The 18449-nt window shown below is 30.9% G+C and overlaps 1 protein-coding gene across 3 annotated transcripts in view; it reads right to left on the reverse strand.

Annotated features, from left to right (window-relative positions):
• LOC124534554 (probable phospholipid-transporting ATPase IM) overlaps positions 1-18449 on the reverse strand; it is a 55152-nt gene that overhangs the window by 34263 nt on the left and 2440 nt on the right. The window contains exon 2 of one of the 3 annotated variants that reach the window (XM_047110455.1): positions 13753-13822. The exons of 1 other annotated variant lie outside the window; for it this stretch is intronic. The gene's annotated coding sequence lies outside the window, so the exon portion shown is untranslated. Of the gene's footprint in view, positions 1-6807; positions 6971-13752; positions 13823-18449 lie in introns of those variants that run through there. One more of the 3 variants, XM_047110457.1, reaches the window with a different exon arrangement.

Raw genomic sequence — 18449 nt, forward strand, 5'->3', positions numbered from 1 at the left:
GGTTTCACCTGTGTTAAGCATCGATGGGGTGGAAATCGCGAGGTTTTGAAGAAAATTGGACAGCTAGAAACTGTGATAAGCGCGTTCAAACAAACGAACTATATTTTTTAATTATCTAGAATTACTCGAGATACGATTATTGAATTATTATTTAAAGTGTCGTTAAGTCTATTGAGACAGAAGCAACTACAACTGAATGTTTTTTTTTTTTTATATATTATTAGGCCTAAAGTAGGCGTCAAGGTAAATTAGAAGGTAGAACAATCATGGAGTTTTTATTTGACATTGATTATGTCATGGTAGAGAATCCGTAATAGCGACTCTAAGATCTGACTGGACAGATCACAATAAACTTGAACTTGTCCTTGAATTAGTGTTGCATGGCTGTTTAAACTATTACATAAAAATGTTTTAATGACAAGCAGCACTACAAATGCCTTAATTTAAACCATGGGTTTGAATAGGGAAAGACTAAAGATTTAACATTACATTTAAATGATGAATAACTTTCAATTTTTTATTTTTAATTATAGAATAGATTTACATAAATAAATTCAAAAGCATTCTAAAATATATTTTAAACCGTAATAAACATTTCCTAAATATGGAAACATAATTAAATCTATTACATTAGTGATAACACTTAACGCCTGGTTAGGTTTTATGTATGTGCACACAGGTGACGTCTTTTATGCGTGTCTTTACAGCTTCAATGTAATCAGAGGGTTTAATCCATCGTGATTTAACTAGCTCATATAACGTCGAATCACGGGATACATCAAACAGACTTATAAGACTTTACACCGATCGAGATAAACGATATCAGATTAAAAATATAAAAATCAATACAAATTATTATAAATTTATGTGAAACATTTGTTTTGTGTGTCACACATTGTGAGTTCTTCAAAAGTTCTCATTAAAGTACGTATAAATATATTTCAGAAACACATACCTTCGGCTTTACTTTACTCTTTTAATATTAATACAACATTCAAGTAAGAATATTCTTTCATATTTGAAAAAAAAACGTCTAATATTTCTTGTAAAGTGAAAGGTATTTCTCGTAAAAATTTGACATCCTCAATGTAACCCAAAATATGTAACCAAAATGAAATATTAATATAATAATTATTATATTAAATAGACAAAGCATTCATACGATCCATCTAAATAACTTTATGTATTTTTAGATTATTATTGATTGTCAAAGATTGATGGTTGTGGTGCATAAATTAATTAATTAGTTAGAAGGCTAGTGAAACTAAGCGCATACAATATATTGATTATTCATTTAAATGTCGAGATATTTAATCAATCAACAAATAAGAATATTTTGCATCATTAAAATAATTGATCTCATTTATATCATAACGTACTTCAGTATCACAAATTAGCCTAATTGATGCGGAACAAGGATCCTCTATATTTCACAGTGACATCATATATCGAGGCTCGAACCTTGAACTGCAATCTGTTTCTAGTTCGCGATGCTATTAAAAACTTCAATGAAAGTTTTTGACAAGTTTTATTAGTTAAAATGTGATCTACTTCATTATTCCTCAAGTGTCAAAAGAGTCTGCAGTCATAAATTATTTTTATGGTATTTTAATGACATAAGATATTTACGTGGGGAACGTGTAATTTCAATATTATTAGTAAGTTCTTCAGAAGATATTTTATCGACATGTGTTAACGAGTAGCGGCTTGACCTTGCAACATACGAGTCCTTGTTTATTGTGTCTATTGTATGAAATAATCATTGCAGAACCACCAACTCAATAAGTAAACACGCCATTGGATTTATCATTGTAAACCGCAACCCAACATAAACAATTAAAATTATAAACCTATCATCCTGGTTCTAGCCGATGGCTTACCATTACCGTGCAATTGTTGTGATAACTTTAAAACCATAAATGAGATTAGAGCAAAATTAAATTATACTAACGTAATTAAACTGTCATGGTATATATTTAGTACTAGGATTAGAACGGCATGCGTTACAATTACTATTAATTTATTTTGCTAAGTTTTCAAAAACCTACCAGAAACCATCACATCTATGAAGATCAGATAAACAAAGCTTTAACGTAATCGAATGAATGCTTAAGGAGCTCAAATGACAAACAAACATTTATTTTAGTAGTGTCCGTTCCGTAGTTGAAATTTGGCAATAATCATTAATGAAAATTTAAAGAAAACATACAAATTTGAACAATATATCTAACGCTACATTTTTTTGATTGAGCTAGTCTTGTTGAAGCCTGTTTAAGCTCATCCATGAAATGAAACTATAAAAAATAAAAACAGTTGACAATAAGTAGAGAAACGTGTAGTAGAAAAAGGTAATGAACTGATGTTCTGTCTTTGCCTGTTCATGCATAGATAAGATGTATATCGAGACCCACTTATAAAATACATTTACATGTAAATTAATTATTAAATGTTCCGTTGATAACAACTCATTTAATATACATAGAATGAACCGATTCTCAATACTTAAACAGAATTGAATACATTCGCATGACATATTTTCAATAACGAGTCGATGTCATACGAATGTTCATTGCTGAAAGATGATCGTTACAACTAGAATTTTATATTTCAACTGGCGCAGCCGTGCCCGCTGTTGCACCAGCTTCAAATTCATATTATACAAGCCCGTTTCATACAGATGAGGACTGATAAGTACTTGCCTACAGTCTGCCAAAATGTTTTATATTAATGGTTACTGCTGCGCGTAAAGCTATATAGCCCTATTTCTCAACGAACGGGCTATATACCTACATAACAAAAAATCCATAAAAACTCTGTAACATCGATAAAAGAATAATAGAGATAAAATAATAAAACAAAAAAGGTAAGTAAATAAAATTATTTACCGTATTGTACAATAATTATTTGAGGATAAATTATAAAACGGTAAAATTAAATATTAATACAATCGATAGGAGCGTACATCGATTCGTTTGTTAAATGTTTGCATGTTTGACTATCATAATAAAAATGTATTAAATTTAAATTGAGGATTTTTTTTTAATTATACCATCGATACGATCCTCGTTTGTCAAATTTATTCGGAACATACAGAATTTTTTTGAATCCTAGTTAACTAACATGACGTCATGTATTAACATCCGACGTAGTCCAACCTTGATAATGATATACCGGCATTTTTTTGCTTTTAGGGATAATGAGGTAAGTGTCCAATAACTCTTCAATAACTCATAATATGCATTGTATTTATACAATGATTGTCAATGTAAGATAACCCAACCACTATTTTTGCTATTATTATTTTTAAACAGCGAAATTGCAAATGGAAATCCTGATCGCCAACCCCAATAGACATTGGCGCCGTAAGAAATGTTCACCATATTTTACATTGCCTATGCGTCACCAACCTTGGGAACCAAGTTATGTCCCTTGTTCCTGTAAATACCCAGACAGTGTTAAAACAAATACGTAAAACAAATTGAAATAATTTTACTTGAAAAATATGTTCATTCATTGTTCGATTTTAGTGTAATTACAAGCTACATATAGTTATCAAATGAAACGACAAGAATTTTAAGAATGGTTCTTATAGATTTTATCGTTTTTTACAACCGCGATTAGATTACGTATATAATCTACTATAATTTAAATTTATTATAATTTACAATAACTCCATGGACAAGTAAGTTTTAAAATTAATAAATTAAAAACATAAATATTTACACGCCAATACGATGACATATCAACGTTATACCTATTTTATCTATCGAGTGGTACGGTTTGTAGTAATACAATAGAAATGTAAAGATTAACTGCAATCTTTATCTTCTTCGTAATATCATTGCAACAACAATAATTAGTCTATCGAGATTACTATATCATTATTTTCCTTATATAATATAAATATATAATGTTAACATTTTCTTGATCAAAAGAGTTCTTATCTGATCCAGGCACCGGGAAATTTGAAAAGCTTTAATTTGAACCCCTAGTTTCGATGTGACCATACATTTTTGAACGAGCTTTTCATTCAAACTTGATTACGAGTTCCAATTTCCAACGTTGAAAATATTACATTATGCAAGTCTTAATCGTGTTGGCTTGTTTATTGACTGGAGCTGCTTCGGCGCTTGTAGAAAATTTGATAAATAGTAATATCTAATCAATTTATTACTCTTCGTCCAATTACTTTTGCAGTTGCTTTGCAAGATTGGCTAAATTAATTATGTACATATATAATAATATACATGAACTTGAGCCTAAAAGTAGTTGAAACAATATTAGAAGTTTTATTTAAATAGCATCTGTAACACAAAGCTAGTTGTAAGGATTGAGTCGACACGGTTAGGATAGATCCACTGTAGTTCCCCAAAATGTAATAAGATTACCGTCATACGGTTACGGGGTAACGGGTCTCGTTGATATATCGACTAGCTTAATGCTGAACAACTCGAGGTCTAGTAAAAGTTATTTTGATGTTCCTACGAAAATTCCCAGAAGAAGCCCCATGTTCGGAATTTAGTAGTCCCAACATACTCAAAACGCACATGCTGCGTCTGAACAATTTCCCGCCCCATCGAATTACCTTGAGGAAACAGATATATTGAATGCTTTGAACTTGAACGTGTCTACTTTAAGATTGCAATGGCAAAAGGGAGAAAACAGCACGATTTCTATGGGTGGCATTGACGATGTCAAAAATAAATGATATATGTATAGGCAGAAGTGCCCACGAAAAGGGGGTGACTCTTTTGCTCGTCATGTTGGTTACCAATCGATCGACCCCAACTATTAACTTCCTATTTATGTTTAGATATTAAAGACGATATTCATCTACTTTTGTGTTTTTTTTTATAGAAAGTAAGGCGACTTGAACTTAATGAAACCTTAACATGCTCCTCATTGCGCTATGTCGCTACGCGGCGGATATAGCTGATTTAATGTCAATAAATGTTGAAAATTTCAGAATAAACAATAACACACCAATAACATTTGTCAACATTTAGACCTCCACCAATAGATAGCAATAACTCACCACTAATGTAACTTACAAATTTGTAAACTCTTATCTAACGAATAATCCGTTAATTCTTATTTTGTCTTTTATTAGGATAAGTTAAAGACGGAATCTTAAATGATGAAGATCTTTGGGTATAATATGTAAAATGATTTCTTCAAAGTACTAAACAATGTTAGTAAATAATCCTATCAAAATATTAGCCGTAAATGAAAACATGATATGAAATAAACAATTAAATGAAACGTAATAAGTTGCGTCTAGACTGTAAACATGTGCTTAGTTTTGCCTATTTACATAAAGTATTACTCACACTTACTTCTAGTCTACTATTTGATGATTTGGGAATAAGTAAACTAAATATTTAATTTGATTTCTTACTAGTTAGCAGGCTTGACCTCGTCCGCGTGTTACTTGTTAGCAATATTATAGAAACACGCTCAACCGCCTAACCTAGCTTATAAACAACAAATATACATTTATGTTGTTGTATGTTTATACTTATACACATTTTATACGACAGATTATAATTATCACTGGATTAACTTAAGGCAAATATTATAACCGGCATCTTGAATAGAGCAATTGTTTTGCGAGATGCGCGCTGACACGAAACGAGTTTCTTAATCTATACATATTAATACAATACAAAATATAATATGTTGTGTTTTAAAAATAACTGCCATTCTAAAGTATATACGTAAGTTATCAAAACCAAAACAGCTAAATTGTAACTACTACTTCAAAACGGGTTGAATTACAAATATTTAAAACAAATGTTTAATTATAGAGAACAATCAAACGTGCAGTTTAGTTATTTATTATTATAAATTTATTAAAATATATTTAAAAATGTAATAACATCTTGAAGTTCGCTATTTTATGCATTCTTGCGAAAGTCCCTCTTTTTAAGAGGAATAGGTATCGTTGTTTCTCTTTAATTTATATTGTTAGATTTAGCCATTGTTTTATTTGATATTAGAATCAAACGCCTGCAAAATCGCGTGCCACTGGTAGTTACTCATGAAGATACAAGATATTTAGAAATATGTAAATACAATCTCGTTTTTAATGATTAAACAGAAAATTAATAGATTTATACATAATTATATTACTAGTTTTGTTGAGAATTGGCAAATATAAAAAGTATTTTAATGTTTGTCGGTCAAGGCTAACCTCTACCTAAACATACGATGACGGCGGTAAAAGGATTTACAGAAAAAAATGTTTGCCTACTACGTATACTATAGTTATGTTTATATTGTTCAGTACAAAACAATCGAATCACATATAAAACAACCATATTTTTTAGATATTCAACTATTAGCTGTATATGACTATCGTTAACGTATCCATAAAAATCCTTCAGGATTTTTTATACGTTAAATAATTTAAGACTTTTTTTTCTGAAATATTTTATAGGTGTTTTTCGTACTTATTTAGAATAGATTGACATGCCTTTGGCCTGTGCTACAAATATATACGGAACAATTATTTAAGAAAAAAATATATATCGTGAAAAACATGATAATTTAAATTTACTCAACAGTTACACTTTCAAAACTAAATTTGGGTTCATTGCAATTTACAAAAATTATGTTGTCGAAGACAACATTGTGAATACTCATATTTGAAACTTGTGATAAAATAAATTAACTGGTAACCGCGTTTGCCACATACCATTTAATTGTCGTCAAAAAATAATAAGTATTAAGGTTAACCTAAATTAAATGACAAGTCACATCAAGAGATATTATGACCTCAAACGAGGTAGCATTTAGCACTTTTACCTTTAAATTATAGATATATTCTGTGGAGTTATAAATAAAATCACGTCAAAGGCACTAATATCGTTTCGGTTTGATATGAATTTTCGCTTAAATTAACAAAGTCCGCAGCGCGTGGGCTGCGGGCGTGCGACTCGCGACGCTGCGGCAGACAAACTGTTTTGATAGCGTAGCGTATAGTATGTATTTTGCGTACGTAACACAGCAAGCCCCAAGGTGAGTAGGAGTTCTATACAGACTTATACCTCTTTTCCTTAAGTTTCCTTCCTTTTTTCTATTATTATGTTTCATAGATTCTCATGCCAGACAATTATATTCTTTTCTAGCAATTTATTTTAAAATTCCGTTATCAATGTAATAAATAGTAGTAGTAATATATATTTAAGTACATTACGTACATTTTGCAAATTTTTGCATAGTATAAATTAGCCTAAATTATCAGTCATTTTTAATTTGTTCCCAATATCTAGTCAACAATTTTTACATATATTATGTAAATTTATTTTTTAAATCATTCTTATGCTGTGTACCCGTGCACCGTGTATGGGATATACAATTAAAAACACTGTGACGTTGGTTAAAGAAGCCTAAACACCTACAGCCTATTTTCGTGTTTCTACGAACTTTGTATGGAACAAACTGTCATCCTAAATTTTACCCTTTGGGTATAATTTTCAAAAAACTTTAACATCTATCTTTAACTCATTGGCATAAGCCTTAAACCATATTTTCATTTATCTAACATAAAAAATGACAGATTTCCATACATACTTCCATCACCTGTGTCGTTGGAGAAAAACCTTGAAAAATTCTCTCAGAGAAAAATTTTGAAAATTTTTAATAAGAATTATGACTTGCTAACAGGTCATAATTCCTATTAAAATTCTATTCTGTTAAACGACCGGTTTACGTACGTAAATATTAAAGAAAATTGTTACTAATATTTTAAGTCAATATTAGTTCATTAAATTTCTTATATTTTAATTGTAGTAAATTACATATGAATACAATCATACAATCGAAATTTAACACGAAATGACCTTCCTCGTATTAATTACCGTTAACGTTTATTATTTATTAACGTCTAGTGAGTAATTAAGTTTAGTTAGATTTTTATATTCTCAACAATATAAAATATAAAACCTCAATTTCAAATCGATCCAATGACAAGTAAAACAACAAACCACTTACAACAACACGCCGTACAACTTGACGCAGTGAAGTTAGCTACAACTCAGAATCAACGTCCGCATCGACGATGACAGTACGCCGAGTGCAAGTCGCGTACACTCGTACTAAGAGTACGCGGAATGTCTGACTCTTGCGCAAATTGTACACCGACAAAGTAACAGTCATAACTCACAACAGGCAAAACAGATGATTAAATTTTACTACAACAATTTAAAACTGTTGCAACGTAAGGAATTTAAAGTTTAAATGTTCTATATAACATATAGCAATATTATGGAACATATATACCTAATATAAATAAACGAATCGTTAGTTAATTAGTCAGATCAATCTATAGTTGGTTTATTTCCGTCGTATCGAGTACTTGGCAAATTCAGCGATGTCATTCGATACAGATACGTATACTCAGATTTAAACCGCATCAAAAGGTTTACACACAATCAGGACATATTCATCAATTAAAATGTATTAACTCAAACATAATTGTTTAAATTTTGAAACATTTATCTACACATGAGCAGAGATGGCCCAGTGGTGAGCAGAGATGGCCCAGTGGTGAGCAGAGATGGCCCAGTGTTGAGCAGAGCCCATGGCCCAGTGGTTAGAACATGCAACTTAACCGATGATTGCGGGTTCAAGCCCAGGCAAGCACCGCTAATTCATGTGCTTAATTTGTCTTTATAATTCATCTCGTGCTCAGCGGTGAAGGAAAACATCGTGAGGAAACCTGCATGTGACAAATTTCTTTGAAATTCTGCCACATGTGTATTCCACCAACCCGCATTGGAACAGCATGGTGGAATAAGTTCCAAACCTTCTCCTTAAAGGGAGAGGAGGCCTTTAGCCCAGCAGTGGGAATTTACAGGCTGTTGTTGTTGTTGTTGTTATCTACACATAATATAATTGGAATAAAATCTCCAAGTTTAACAGAATGATAACCCTAAATCTTAAAAAAGCCCTATCGCTATAGAATTAGACCTTTATGTTTAGCTGAATGTTTCGTATCTAAACACGATATACACTACAATACATGTGGGTCATTCAGCAAAAGTATTTAAATATATGTGCACCTGCAAACACCGCATAGAACCAGTCTTTTGTTCTCTGAAGTTGATAACGTGTACCAGACGGACGGTTAAGTAAGGGTTCCTCAACCATAAATGACAATTTTTATATTTTAATTCTAATTTACTCAATAGCGCCGAGATGGTCCCGTGATTAGAACGCGTGCATCTTAACCGATGATTACAGGTTTAAACCCAGGAAAGCACCACCGAATAGTCATGTACTTAATTTGTGTTTATAATTAATCTCGTGATCGGCGATGAAGAAAAACATCGTGAGGATACCTGCATGTGTATAATTTCATAAAAATTCTGCCACATGTGTATTTCACCAACCCGCATTGGAACAGACGGAGAGGAGGCCTTAGCCCAGCAGTGGGAAATTTACAGGCTGTTGTTGTTACATAATATAATTAAAAAAGTCCAGTACCATATCTAATAGATCTGATTGTTTTGTGCTGGATCAAGTATTCGGTTTTTTTACTCAGTACTCGACATTCTAGGAAATTGTTGAGTTACTCATGCTGAGCCGAATGAATCTGTTCCAGTGCCATTGCAAGTGGTTAATGATAAACTTAACATCTTGTATTTTAGTTTTATGGTTTTATGTTCATTCTAAATAATTTGGCATATATTTACATGTAATTTTGGAAAAAATATATGTAACTGCGAGTCTAGACAAAGTCTAGGATAATAAAGCTATACGATCGACCAGTATCACAAAGTGACGTATTATATGGCAAGAATTTAGATGGATTAATAAATTTATCGTCAAACTACTATATTTGCTGTATAAAGCTCGCTATTCGGATATGCAGTATAATGAGTACGTAATAAGTCCATCCCTAATTTCATTATTGTTTAAAAATATTAAAAAACTTATGTACGTATTGCAAAAATTAATGAGTATTTTTAATTATATTAATATTCTATAAAAAAATGAATAAGATAATGCATAATTGTCACGGAAAGGCTTGCATCATTAACATATTTAACATTGTTTAATGCTTAGTTAGATGGTTCGACTGCTCATACGTGCCAAGTGTAGCTTAGAATGTGTACTTGAAACCAATGCATATATTTCGCTTTAAACTATTAATATATCTTCATTATTTAGTTAATCGCTGCATAATATTCCATTTATTTTTATAAAAGTATAACACAAACAATAAATCTAAGTTCTTCTACGTTATAATTAAGTTTGTAAACGAACAAAGCCATTTTTAAAGCGATTACTGTTTGATTAAATGAACTTCTTGAAAAACTCTGTTTTGTGATAAGTCTGCACGTAAAAAAATGTTTATGGAAATCGACAATATAAATATCTCACTAGCTCGCCTTCCTGACTCTGTTTTAAATTCACACAAGTCTCATAATATATTATAAACAACGCGATGGCCATGACTTCATTCCCGGACCGTATGCCCCGAACAACAATCTGAGCACTTTTAGATGATTAACAGTTTTACGATGTATGCGTATCGTATACGTAGCAACGTACAATTGAAGCTCACATTACAAAATTTGTCGTTTTGCCAAAAACCCACGACGCGAATGTAAGCGATTTTTATACATATGGATGACTCACTATCATATTCACATGTTCATTATTAGTTATATATCTACGTAAGTGTTAAAAACGTGTAGAACTATTTAAGCTAAAACACTAAAGTTGTTTTTTATTTGATTGCTTTACCACAATTTAAAACTGAGATATAGCGATCACTCAATCGTAAGTCTACGCGAAATTAAGAGAACATTATTTAGTAACAATAAAGAGTAACTAAATAAATAATAAATAGATAACAAAAGTAACCGTAATAACATTAAACTGAGAACAATAATTAATACAAAATACAATTATATCAGTGACTGTCTGCAGAATTTTTAGCAGTTACAAACACATATACCTTTTTTGCTTTGTAAGTGAAAACCCACGGATATAAGACTGTTCTCTATTGCGAATTATAAACTTAACACTACGATCACGAAATAGAATGCAATAAACTATTAAGTACATAATCTATGTAGGTGAACATAGTCACCAGTTAAAGGACAAATTCACTCTGATCTATCTTTATTGTCGACCTTCAACGTGATTTGAATATCAAATAAGGTTTAATAAAAATGTACCATTTTAATTGTGCTTACGTTATTAAAAGTTAAAATTAGGTTGTTACGAAAATCTGATAGTTTTAAACTAATAATAGAAACTACCTAAAAAGGTACCATAATCGTATTTCGTGTCCTCTTATTTCATTTACATATATGAGGTTTGTGGATTCTGTCTATCTTTTTATCTAGAGTTATATTATCCTCTTAAGAGAGAGATCCACCCCTAAAATAATTACATTAAACATATTTAAAATTGCCAAATTCACACATAATTTCTAAAATTTTTTTTACGAATCTATTCAGTATAATAACTGATCAAAAAGTTTATTTTGTATTAAAAATAATCAATCGCATATTACGTGGGTAGAAATCAGAAAAAGTATGACACACATTTTCGTTCTACTTTCAGCGCCATTAGATGCGTATTCCCTGCTATACGTGATTGTATAAGGCGCGGTACCGTTGCGACGATGCGGTCATTTCGACGATAATGCGGCTATACCGATAACAAAATCAGAAATACGGCACACTGATAGACCAATAGCCCTCGCTAGAGTCGTCTACTTTAACAGCCCATCAGGTTTCCTGCCTGTCAATACATGACGTGAAATTTATTTATGAATACCGCCCGTATTCTTTGTTTTGGATCAATAGATGCGAGTAAATTCGTGCTGTCATGTTAATGTTCTGTGCCATTAACGCCTAAAACCCCTTTTTATAATATTGATTTAAAGAAAAAACTGTCTATATATCTGTTCGTTAATTTTTATTGTGTAATTTATAGTATTTGCGTTCGTATTTGTATATATTATAAAGCTGTATACCTGACCTAATATATACTTACATATAATTTTCTTATTACATATTGTAATTTAGATTATACATAATTATACGTGTCTAACATTATATTTTGTTTTTTTCCTTATTGTGATTAAATAAATATATTTCAAAGATAACCATTCCCCTTTATACCTAGTTTTATTTTGAAATTTGTCTTTACAATTATCTATTTTATTCCTCAAAGATACCTAATATTAAAGTGTTGAATAAAAAAAAAACAAATTAGTAGCTACCGCCGAATGTTATAAACGAGAAAGTATCATATACATAATTTATTTGGACTCACGTAAAACTGTTAAGCCTTGACATAATATTTTCATTGATAGCTTATAATTTCTAGATGGGACTTACGGTATGTTCGTTCATTCAAGCACTTTGTAAAATGATTTCCAATTATAGTTAATGATATTATACGTACCCAATATAGGTAATATTGTATGGTCGCTGCGTGGGCTCAATCTGAACCAAAAGAATATCACAATAATTAAAAACTCATGTAGTAAGGACTCATGTAGTCCTAAATGAAAAACCTAATTTTACCCGTGCGATGACATGTTGCCTTGTTTTATAATGTACATACCTAATATATAAACTAATAACAGGTCTCATGATGATACCGTAGATAAAACCATTAATTTTATAAGTTATATATACGTAGTGTTCGCTTATCGATATGAGTATTCAATCGACGTGTAAGTATATAATATAAGTATATTAGCTTTTAAGTATTTTCATCAATTATGCACAGAACAAAGTGATCATTTACCATATCCCCTTCGTGTTATCTGTACACGATTTTTTTTTTAATTCTACAATTATACCTTTCTAGCAGAATCTTATCATTCAGATTAAACATCTTCATTCGATAGCCAAAGCGAGAGAAACTAGGAAGTCATTTTTTTTATTATAAAATGACAATGGAATATTATGAAAACTTAACAGTCATAAATAAGATCATAAAAATTGTTTAAAGTTTGTTTTGTATTTAAAAATATAAGAAGGAGTAAAGTTAAATAAATTTCAGTAACCTGCATTTCGCAGTTAGCAATCGCATTTGATGTCTCTACAGTTTATAATACCTAGAGCAGATGATTACGAACTGAAAACATTTATTGATTTAAATATTTTTATTCACAACACAATACTATTCACGTGTTCCTGCTTGAATTTATCTCCCAATGTTCCGATCACAAATTCCCTGACGATCGTAACTGCATTATTTCGCGAGTTCATAATGAGTATCATAGATTATTCAAGATCTCGATCAATGATATCGCGTCAATGCAATGTCGATGTTGTTTATGTGTCTTTACTTCTCTTGTGCTTGGAAAAGGTTATCGTTAAATTATTCTTGTATAGAGACAAAAGCACATACTTTCATTCGATTTTTTTTTTTGACACGAATTAAACAAACCCTTTGAATCTTTAAATTTTAAAAATCGAACACGCTAACGTCACTTCCTAATGAGCGTTTCTAAATCTACTATTATATTTACTCCTTGAGATCTACAATTTTTAAAAAAAGGTTTTGCTATTGGATCGAATTCAACCAAGTTTACTAATTTTGTACTATTCTTCAATCCTTATGATGAAACGCGTGTATGAAATTAACCTTTAAGAGTATTCCACACTGCATATGATAAGAGAACTTAAAACAAATAAGTTATTTAAAACTTAAGATTTAAATCACGAGCCGGTATCATTAAAACATCGTATGCGATAAAATCATCACACTGACCTGACATTGCTATGCGAGATGAATGATCCGCGATGTCTGTGGTCTGGCAAATAGGGTCCATTGCGATTATCTTAAAAAAAAATATTAAGAATGTAAGTTGACATATATTTTTTTAATCTTATTCCGATTAAAGGCAGCAATTTCGTTTTTTCTAAGTAACATTTAAACAAATCTTCGTCGATATTTAAAGGTTAAATTCAATATTTATAATTTACTATTTAATTTCACACTTTCTTGTATAACAACAAAAAATATCAATAGGGAACTTTATATTAATGGAATAATCAAAATATAATTTAATCAAGTAGAACAAGACGATATCTTGTACTGCTTGATTACATGATTTTTTATATGAATTCCTAGTCAGGGGGCTGCTTTTTATACTGGCAAAATGAGCGGAACTATGGGACAGTATAAAGAGGAGATATTTATTTGTTTTCTGATAAAGTTTTTGATAAAGAAACTACTGCATTTAAATAATTCTTTCACCCTCAGAGAACTAATTTGATATATTCTATGAGCAACATATATATCATTTTAGTAACGTTATGATTTTGGTCTTAAACATTATATAATATAAATATAGTATTTAAAACCGGCCGAAGGAAATGATGCCACCGAGCTTAATTATAGCCGAGCTTAGAGTACCAAATAAATTAAACTCCAATTAATCACGTAATAGTTGCAGTATCGTGCCATCAAATCGCCTAAAACCCTAGACTAATTTTCCTATCAATGTCGTCACCATGTTATTCATTCAACTTAACTTTTAAATATATCTAATACATTATATTTTACTCCAACTATTACGACCTGTTTCATACTACAAACGCATCATAACTCGTAAATAGATTTGTAAATAAAATTTGTTCTTTAAGATGTCTTAAAACTTTTCTTATTGTGCTAAAGAAACAAATTCAAAAGACATATGTATGACAAATCAATGAGCACCGATGGATGCGCCATTTAGCGGCAGTGAAATCGTTAAATCCAGATTAATGGCAAACATAAAAGAATTAGGTCGTTCCTCAGCGGGTGCTTTGGGGGTAGATTTGGGCAACCCTGTCATGACAGAGATTAGGGTGGACTAGGGCGTGTCGGTACCGTGAAATGTCGCGCCATTTTACCGCACGATGACGTCACGGGCCACTCCTGACATTTCGACTAAAGCAACAAAAGCAGCCCTACCTTCCCTCACTACTGATAACTGAAAAACCTTAATAACTTCAGGCTCTTTGCTTTATTTGCACACGACCGCGCACCATCGCGTTTTGGCCGTCCTATTTTACCTTGGCATTTACAAACCTTAGTAGTTCTGAAATTGTGTCGAAACATTTCGTTGAATACAAAAAATGTACTCACAGTGTATTTTTACATATGCCGATAAGTTTTCGTAGGTAATAAACGTCTTAATCAGGTTTAATGACCGATGGTCACTACGTTAGCGCGTTGTACCATAAATGTTAAATTGCCTTTCCACATCGTCTCTATGTCATCTTTTTGCGTGAATCGTAATCTACATCATTAATAACAATAAACTTAATCAATGAGAAATGCTTACTATAATATTCAACAACTTTAGATGTCAGGAAAAATGTTTAAACAAATCGACTTTACGTTTATTTGGTCTAGTAGTTTAAATATTCGTTTGTAGGTCTCAAGGATTGTAGGATTGGATTCAAACTCCAGATGCGACCGATAAAAGGTTATTGGGTTTTCCTGTCAAAAAATTGTCAGTGGTAGCACGGAGTCAGGATATTGGAAACGTTGGTCTTGCATCTGAACTCTCTGACGGGGGCTAAGCCGCGGACGGAAGCTAGTACTTGCATAATTTTAATGCTACTTACGCAATGCGTATATTACTTACGTAATGCTATATAACAGAAAGGGTTTTACTTAGTCACATAAATATGTTTATATTATATAGTAAGCAATAGGGATTCAGACACGTACGACACGCAGACTGCTCGCGCTTTTATACTTTAGACTAAACTGATGTCCATGAATAATATTATATATTTACAACATTTATATTTAAACTCTTTAAAAAGATTACTATATACTTAATAAAAAAAGAATTTGAGCTAATAATAATAACTTAAAATTTAAATTACACATGTGATGGAAAAATTTCTAAACACAATAACAATGATGTTATAACTAATCTGAAGATTATGAATTGAAACTCGGGTCAACACTTAAGTAATACTGAGTTTTAATGTTCTTTATTTTTTTTTTAAATTTCGTCTTGTACTGCGAGGTGAGGGAAAACATTGTGAGGAAACCTTGTGACGGATTAAATTCTGCCACATGTCAGTTTACCAAATCGCATTGGAGGAATAAGCTTAAGAATATTGGGCCTTTTGCTATTGCGCAGAATTTTTTTATCGTAACCCATCCAGGTTACAAAAACATTTCATTATACAACAAACATTTAAAACAGAGAACTATTTAAACTGTGCGTATAACGTGGTCTTACAAATATTATGATGCTGTAACTGTAGTTTCACAATAATAATTGGAAAAATTATTTAAGCGATTTAATTAAGGAAGCAAAAAATTAATTAATCAATATCTTCTAAAAGGAAATTATAGAATATTACGGTATTATTTAAAATCTAAAATATTTACCTTCCAATATAACGTGTGAAATGAACTGTATTTGTAACAAGTCACTTAATTACAAGCTGCCCTCTTACCGTTTTAAGTGCCTGAAATACTTATAGAAATTACTTCACGACATACATAGGAAGGTCGTCAGAAAGTTTGTTTCGAAAACATTTCAATCTCCCAAAAAGCATACACGAGAATATTGCATTTTTGCTGATCACTTGTTTTTTGTATTTGTATTAAAATCATAGTTATAAATTCAAATGGAAAAAAAAACCAGTGCCGCAACGGCGTATTTAAATACATTGCAAATTTATGTTATGACTGTCAGCTCACGTTAATCTATTTCCGTATTTTAACAACTGCTGCGAGTAGAATTAAAAAGTTTTTTTTTTTTAAATACACGTGTGATAATTGAGACTACTTTACCATACATTTCTAATTATTGGTAATACAGAAAACGAGGATAACGCTCACGACGTACTGCTGAAGATAACAGTGATTCGTTGCCCTATATTCAATGGAGGAATAACACGATCTCTAGATGATTCAGAACTAGACTATGTAATCTTAATTAGATGATTTACAGAGGTTTTTCCAAGGAGGTTATGTTCGGAAACATCCGACATTACTTAAATGTTAGGTTTTGCGTAACCAAGCCTCTCTGCCCTTTATTTTACGTCATGGCCGAGAATTATTTTCCATAAACACATGAATACTGAATGTACCACAGATTATTCACATTGCTAAATTTGCTAATACACGTGTTAAAAACTATCGTCCCCTAGTTCTTGCTCTCAGTGCAAGGATTTTCAAAAACGCCTAAAGTAAAAGACAGCATTTCTAATATTTCTTAACTTAATAACACCCTGCACTTTCGTACACATACATACATGTTTCGTACCAAAATTGTAAGAAGAACAAAGGAGAAATAGCATTTTTAAAAGGAACCCGATTATGACAAATTTTAATCCTTGTTGATCTTCTGATTGAAATCATCGGTTTTGGGTGTAAAGGTACTTTATTTTATTTTTTATTTTGTATTTTAATAGGTTTTATATTTTTTATCATATATCATTATGTTTTTTATCCATTTTAAATAACATTTTTTATTGTATGCGTTATTGTATTTTTGTATAAGTTAATTTTGTTTACCCATAAAGATGTATTTTTCGAAATCACTATTTAAATATTTATTATTTTATATATTACCATATTAACAGTTTAATCTTGTGTAAGCCCTAGAGACTTTTATACAGACTAACTGAGAGAACTAACATTAAATATATATGATTAAATATGTATGTATAATGTACTAGATAGATCACATATTTTTTGATAAAATAGTATTAATTACACTCGACAAGATCTCTAAATTTAATAATATCATTTAAATTTTAATCAATTTTTTTCAAACAAGACTGTTCGTGAGCTGTAATACATCAAGACGGACGCGCCGCGTCTTTTTTTTTAAAATGATTTCAAAGACGTTTTGTATTGTTCTTTGTCACCATAATTTTCTTTAGTCTTCTATACATGTGATCTGTAATCCTATTGATTCATAAGTGGTAATAATTATTCGTTGCGACATTAAACAATACAACATTCGGCGAAAATAAAGTTCAAGGTTCGTAGATGACATTGGCTCTACAATCTCACTAAATTATTCAACAATCTAATTGATTTAAACGCGTGAGAGTACTTGCACCTGTAACGCGGCTGATATTATATCAAGTCTAAGTTCAAAGTTACATACTAAGCAAACAGAAATTACTCAATCATTATAAAGAACACTACTTCGCAGATTTTGAACGAAAAGGTAAAAGATGTCTATGATAACAGCAAATAAAAAATTATAAGAATTAATTTATAGTGAAAGTTAAACTTTAATAAAATAAATTAGTTTCAATCTTTCAGAGACGACGAAGACTTTAAAATATAAGATGTTGTTAAAATGAGTAAATGGCATCATACCTTTTTATTATTTTATTAAGGATATTCTTCACCATTTCAGTTGTTTTTCTTAAATTATGATAATAGACTTTGTTGTCTTTAAATGAAACAGACTTATACATCAGTAAACTGTA

Source organism: Vanessa cardui, chromosome 13 (genome assembly GCF_905220365.1).
Source record: "Vanessa cardui chromosome 13, ilVanCard2.1, whole genome shotgun sequence".
NCBI lineage: Eukaryota > Metazoa > Arthropoda > Insecta > Lepidoptera > Nymphalidae > Vanessa > Vanessa cardui.